Here is a 7,454-nt window from a genome sequence, read left to right on the forward strand (position 1 = left end):
GTTGTCGTCTGCGCCGGAGCTCGTACTCGTGGTAGATGAGAAGGTAGACGAGAGCAGGTATGATGTTCAATTCGGGTTCCATGCTGTCCTCCTTCCTCGTAGAGTGCGTAGAGGTGAGCGTTTTCCCGTTCGTAGTCTGTTTCCGCCTTGTTTTTATCGGCGGGGCTCCCGCCCCGGAAAAGGTGGCGGATTGGTGAGTTATGATAGTGTGGGCGGTACATTGTCTGCCGCCTGCCTGTTGGCGGTGACCGCCGCGCTGTTTGTTTGTACCGCCGTGGCGGTCGGAGTGTTAAGTTGGCGGGCTGTGTTGGCGGTTCCCGCCAGGGTCAGAATCCCATTTTTTTGACCGCCAGCCTGTTGGCGGGTTGGCCGCCGCTTTATCACCGACCGCCAGGGTTAGAATGATCCCCACAGTCTTCAATGCTTCCTCCAAAAGATGATCTGAGTGATTATCACCAGAAGGCCTTGAAAAGCAATCACCAGTGCAAGTCTTTCTCCCTGGTGTCTCAACTACCTCAAAACGGAATTCTAACAGTTTCACAGCATGTCTTGCTGTCCTAGCTGTAGATTTCCTATTCTTGATCCTTTGAAGGATATCCACTAATGGCCCGTTTGCAAACAAAACAACCTACCTCATACATATGGTTTAAACGTTTCTACTCCCCAAGTACATGGCAGCATTTCTTTTTCAATTGCAGAGTATCTTGTCTCTACCTCAGGTAATCTTCTGGATTCAAATCCAACAGGTTTTTCTTCGTCTCGATCACACTGGTCTTATGCAGGGGCATGCTTAGTTTTTAATGTCCTATGTACTTTCACATAAGATTGTAGTGCTGGAGCCGAGACAATACTTCTTTTAATGAGCTTGAAATTCTGCTGACACTCGATAGACCAAACAAAATTTGTTTGTTTTTTAAATACATTTCTGAAACATTCTGTCATATTGGAAAAACTGCGCATGAATTTGGAGTAAAACTCACACATTCAAAAAAATTATCTGAGTTGTTCCCTGTCCTTGGGATGAGGAGGATTATGAGCTTTAAAAATACCATCTACCAAACCAAGCATTGGGATTGACTCCTTTGGAAGATAACATGTGGCCTAGATACCCAATTTCATTTACAGCAAATACACATTTATCTTTTTTCAGGGTAACACCGTTGTCGCTCAACCCACCAAGTACACACCATAAGGCAACATCATGCTCTTCCAAGTAATTTGCAAACACTAAAAAGTCATTCTGTAAAACAATCATGTTTTTTATACCATTAAGAATTTTTGTCATAAATCTTCTGGAAAACAGACACAGCGGAGGCCAGCCCAAAAAGCATCCTACAAAACTGGAATGCACCATCAGGTGTCCTAAAAGCTGTCAAATGGTATGATTCATTTGCTGAGGCAACTGGATGGTATGCCCTATTTAAGTCCAATTTTGTAAACCACTTGGCCTCACCTACCACCCACCACTGTGATAAGGTCCTCAATGCATAGAACAGGGGAATTTACCACCCATGTGGCTTCATCCACACTCCTTAAATCAGTACATAAGCATAGTTCCCCGGATCTCTTCTTGGTCAAAAGAACCGATGACAACCATATCGTAGCATCTACCCAGTTGCATTTGAGTTAAAATTTTGGACAGGTCACTTCTCACACTAAAAGGCACATTGTGCCATTTGTGCTTAACAGGAATATATCCTTCGTTCATCCTAAATTCATGCAGAAATGTTTGTTTTCACTGATGCAATGTGAAAATAACCTTCGAAAACTTTGACACCCAATGGACACTTTAAGTGGTAAAAGTACCTCTAACACAGTGCCTGTCTTCCAGAGTTACAGGGTGTGTCTTTCCAAGTAGTATTACAATGTCAAAATCAGCCTTATGCCATCAACTAAGCATATTGATCCTCTTTTTCAACATGCAGGCTTTCCCTTTGATTTCCTTGGTGGAGAAGCCAATAGTATCCCAAAAGTAACCCACCAAATCTATTCTGCTCTCCTTGAAAGATGTAGTTATGACACCAGGGGTAATAATATTTGGTCACTCCAATTCTCATATAACTTGGTAATGTCAATGATAGTGATCTTGGCTCCAGAATTCACCGAAAGAGAAATGGTGCAGCCATTATCCACACATTCCACCAAAGGATCACCGTAACACTAAGGGGCATATTTAAGAGTCCTCAGTGCCACCAGAGCGTCACTTTTCGTGATGCTCTGGTGGTGCTATGCACTGCTCCATATTTACAAGGAGGTGAAATGCCATTTTTTTGTGGCGTTAGGCCTCCTTGTAAATATGGGCCCCTCTGGTGCAGTTTTCTGCATCAGAGGGGCGTGCAATGGGTGTTGCTTGGGTGTTCCACCGCACCACTCATTGCTTTTGACGCTGCCTCAGATTTACAAGTTGTCGTAAAACTGAGGCAGCGCCAAAAACTAACGCCACCCCAGGGGTGGCATTAGCATGGCAAAACAAGGAGGAATGCCTTTATTACTCCTCAGGTTTTTTTCCATGCACGATTGTTTACGTGCAGGAAGGGACACATTCCTGCACATAAACAATCATTCAAAATGGCACTTTGGTGCAGCACACATAAAAGTGCCAAATCGACATTATAGATTGTTTATGTGCAGGGACACCTTCCTGCACATAAACAATCTATCCCCTCAACGCAGACAACCTTACTCTATGGTGCAAGGATGCCTGCGTTGGCGCTAGGCAGCTTAATTCAGCACCAGCACGGGGGGAAAGCAGGGGTGTGCCGTATTCCTCTGTATACGGTGCACCTCTGTGTTTCAAAAGTGGCGCAGCGCGGAACAGCTATTTTTGGCACAGCACCGCGTTGCGCCACTTTTGAATAATCTGAGCCTTAGAACCTAAACTCTCCTTAGTTTCAAATACTTTACCAAAGTGACCCAATTTGGTGCATTTCCATCATTCTTGCAAAAGTGTGGGACAATTTTAAACCCAGAAACATGAAAAGGGGAAACAACGTAAATCACAGTGAGTTTGCATTTCTCACACCCCTGGGCACAGATGTTGAACCTGATTGTTGCTGCTGAAGACAACTAGACTGTTGTCCCCTATTGGAACCATGGTTCACCACAGTCACTTGCTGGACACAACTTTCAAATAATTTGGAAACCTCCGTAGGCGACTCTATGCTTTTGGGTATATTTGAAGCCTTGCTGAATTGTTACACACAAGCAATAGTTTGGAATTCTGGTCCGGATACCAAGCTTTGAAAACCAACAAAATGCATGTGGCTTATTATTTGCATGTCAACCTCTCACACTTCTTGCTCCATCGCACTAATAGGACTCTGCCCCGAGACAAAATAAGAGGCTCTCGGGTCACTTGCGCAGAACACCAAAACGCTTCCTGCATAGGATCACAACAAATACAACACCTTGCAACCAGGCTTAAGTTGTGCTGAGCCAACCTACAACATGTTATGAAGTGCTTTTGTAAATGCTACAAAAGAATAACACAATATATTGTAAATGACCCTCTACCAATACATAGCAAAAACCTAATTGTATTAAAAAACGATATTCCTTTAATTTCCAGCTTTTAAGGGAGAACATGAGCAATCTCCTGTATTTGGGACCAGTAGGAGACGGCCCTTTTATAAGGCACCTACTGAGGTTGAACTCAATCTATTTTAAGCAAACAGGTATATCTACCCTAAACAAGCAGCGCATCATAGGCTGGGGAGTTACTTGGCAAGCTTCTCTCACACACACAGCATTCCTGCACAAACAGCAACTCACACACACAGTCCAGACACAGTGCAGACAGCAGCATTGTGATATACTATGAGCACCGACAGTAAAAAGCAGCGACAGCCTCTGCCACAATGTCAGCTGCTGAAGAGCTGCAGCAGCTGTAGTTTACATCACAAAGCAGCACAATAACAACAGTGCACATTACCCTCACAAGACGCAACACACCAAATATGCACAATCACTGTATGACATATAACACCACCAAAATCCTTTTTTCAAAATATAATGGAAAGGGGGTTTGTAGCAAGCAATGCCATAGCTTCTTAACTTATCTTATCAATAAGAACGTGAAACTACGCCAGTCAAAAATGTTTTGTGATCTGGCCTCTAATTTTCCTGACCATGCCTTAGGAGGTCACTAACCCTTAAGTGCTCTCGTCACGACATGTGGCATTATAGAAAAGTCCAAAATACAGTAAAAAAAAAAACGAGTCCCAAAGAGACTTGCGAAAGAGAAGTGAGCACTCACCGCCAATGGGACATCCCGTAGAATGGAGTCTAGGCTTTTAGCGGGTGGCAAAGGTCTTTACCTAACAGGACGATGACGCGTAAATTCCCCTGAGATGCAGATGAACAGCTCCATTCCAGCCCCCTGACGCACCCAACAAAAGGCGCGGTCTCCGTTAGGACAATCGGTGACCCAATAACGTTGCACCTGTTGCGTTGCGCCCACCTCTCTTCTGAAAAGGTATTTCTCTCGTTTGTTCCTTCTGTAAAGAGTGGGCGTGGGTGGCGTCGCCTAAAAATAACAGAAGTGTTGGCCTGAGTAGAGAACTGGTGCCCAGAGGAACCCCTGAGCGCAGGGAGGGGCGCGAATAAAGCAAAGGGTCGAGGCTTCAATGTGGAAGAAGGCCCGGCTCCAGGATTCTGAAAGCACTGGGCGGGCACTGAGAGGAAATATTGGTTCCATTTAGAATTTGTAAGGGTTATGTCTCCGTTGGGCTTCGTTTTTTGTCGTGTAGAAGCACAAAAAATGACACATTCTAATTAATATTTGACAGTACTGTTTGATTTTAGAAATAAATTAGACAATTGCATTTCCTGGCTTTGTTACTCTAAATACCTCTCAACTCATCTCCATCTGACAGGTGTCTAGTGTTGGTATGGTCTTTTGGTCGCCGATCACTGAAATGGCCAGTGTGTGAGCTATTTTGTTTGGTCCCGTCAGAGGTAGGGTTGCGCACTTCTTTGAGAAAATACTGTCCACTTGTTTTCTTATTGTTATCATGGAACACCGAAGAGCTGGTAAATGGAAAATATTGTGTGTAACATTGGCAGGGTTATTTTGTAATATGACAATTATGACGCTATTTGCTCCGATAATTACTCAGCAGTGATCTAGACAGCCCTCGTGTTCTTGTAATTATTTTATTTATGTGTTTGTTGTTTTACTTTTAAGATTCTGAAGGCAAAAAAAACATAAGATTTCATTGATTTTCCTAGATTTTTTTCCAGCCTGGACTTAAAAATACAGACCAGGCTGGTAAAAAAGGTGTCAACCTTAGTCACGGCCCATGAAACAAAAAATAAAAACTTCCCAATCATTCGCCCTTTCAAGCTGGCCCATCTGGCAGTGCCTGGAAGGCCAGTCCAACGCTGCTGGTGTCACTCTCTTTCCCCTTATATTCAGTCTACAGACACAGCGCCTCTGTAGACTACGAGTCACTCTCTTTTCATACCAAAATCACTCTCCCAAGCTGTTACTCGGTTTTTCATTTAATGGTATCAGACTTTTAAACGTGATTTCAACCTCATTGGAGAGTCAACAGATTGGCAGATATGGCAGGATGTTCGGATCCCATCTGCATTTATTATTACTTATATTGCTCAAAACATGTGCTCCACGCAGCTGATAAAAGTAACTGTATATTATGATCACAAATGTTTACTCAGGACCCGAGAAACATCATTTGCGAGTCTCAAATCAGTAACGAACTGATTTTCAATTACAGAAGAAGCAGAATGATATATAAAACACCACAATAAATGTGTTTTCAAAAATTGCATAGGATACCAGTCGCGGCTGGCGATTTGGCAAAGTGGCGGGCGGGAGGAAGCAAAACAAAAATGAAATAAAAAAAAAATCTAAAAAAATTAAACTTACTTAGTCGCCGCTGCACCACCACTGCACTCCAGGCACAGGCTCACAGCCTGTCCTGTGCCAATCATGATGCAGCTCAGAGCAGCGTTATGATTGCTGGAGCTTATCACTCCCATGGCCCGCCCCTTTAAAAATAAGATGATAATAAACAGTGTTTATTATCTTTTTTTTTCTAAAGGTTTGGAACTCCTGCTACTGCTGGCGGGGGTGGGGGAGGAGTGGGGTGGGGTGAGGGTGACGCTCCTCTGCCGTAATGGAGGAGCCGCCCCTGTAGAGTACCCAATGAACAATGACTCTGAGCAGAGCACCTGCCAAATAACGATTCCCAGATCGCAAGTCACAAAATATATGTGTGAACTTATCTCTGAATAGTATAAAAAACAAAAATACCATTTGAAAAACACCATCATGTGGAAGCAGAGTGTAACCAGGAACATGCCCAGTCAGGGTGGAAATCTCCCTGTGGTACAGTATAGGGAAAATTTCAAAAGGTTATTACACTTGAAAAAGTTAGTAAAATATTTGTATGTTAAATATTAATGTCAAATCATTGTATATATTTATTTAAGTTTAAAACAAAATTAAAAATGCTGAAGCACTATTAACTGAATTTTGATTAAAACTTTAATTAATTTACATACATGTTAAACACAAATTCTTTTTATGAAGTTAAAATTAAAGAATAAATTCTCGCTGTAAAAACATTATTTTTTTATTACGAACAAATTACTATTAAATGTTTAAACGTGTTGCACATAATCAATTAGGAGTTATTTAATTATATTTAATACAAGAATGTTACATTCTTTTTATATAAACACAAGTTAATAAAATGTATGTATGTAAAGAAATATAATTAAATAATAAATATTTACTATTTTCAGATCTTCTTTTAACATTAAATTACAATTATTATATTGTTAACTATTTTAAATATATCAACAGAATTTAACATTATTTTTTATGGGATTTTATTTTAAGTTCTACATCCATTATTTTTGTCTGAAAGGTTGTTGCACTATCACTGGTTGGCCACGTGTTTCTTTTTTTGGGAGTAGTAACTATCACTCGTAAGTTTGGCTTCACCCCTTTTTCATGGGGTGGGGAAATGTAAGACTTCCGTTTTGAGTAACTAAATACTCAGATTTTGTGCATAGTTAAAAGCAGTAAAGTTACTCAAAAGTGTAGGAGTAAATAACACATGTAAAGTACTCACAAGTGTATGTTACCTTTGTGAATAGCCCTGAAAATCTCTAAATGGAAGTCCCCCATGCTGTGCTAAGAAGGATACAAAGACCTGAAGACAAGCTGAGAAAAAGGTAGAGAAGGGAGAGAACTTTCAGTTTGAGAGTTTCACTTATTGGCCAAATTGAGACAGAGGTTTGTGAGAAATTGGGTTGATGGTTGAATGTGGTGGGATCCCCAGTCAAGCCACAGCCACAATCCCTTGCAGGGTGAAGTACAAACAGTCACTAAATAAACCCTTGCTTAACCCTTCGTAGTTTTGCACAAAAATCAGTCTGGCGTAACTTGGAAGCAATGTGTAAAGTATTTGTGCAGCACACAA

General features: G+C 41.5%; 1 protein-coding gene across 1 annotated transcript in view; it reads right to left on the reverse strand.

Annotated features, from left to right (window-relative positions):
* Nucleotides 1-4,270, reverse strand: part of LOC138302094 (trypsin-3-like) — a 161,385-nt gene extending 157,115 nt beyond the window's left edge. Inside the window, exon 1 of the mRNA XM_069242477.1 lies at nucleotides 4,256-4,270. The gene's annotated coding sequence lies outside the window, so the exon portion shown is untranslated. The remainder of the gene's footprint in view (nucleotides 1-4,255) is intronic.
* Between the last annotated feature and the right edge of the window lie 3,184 nt (nucleotides 4,271-7,454).

This window comes from Pleurodeles waltl, chromosome 6 (assembly GCF_031143425.1).
Source record: "Pleurodeles waltl isolate 20211129_DDA chromosome 6, aPleWal1.hap1.20221129, whole genome shotgun sequence".
NCBI classification, from domain to species: Eukaryota; Metazoa; Chordata; class Amphibia; order Caudata; family Salamandridae; genus Pleurodeles; species Pleurodeles waltl.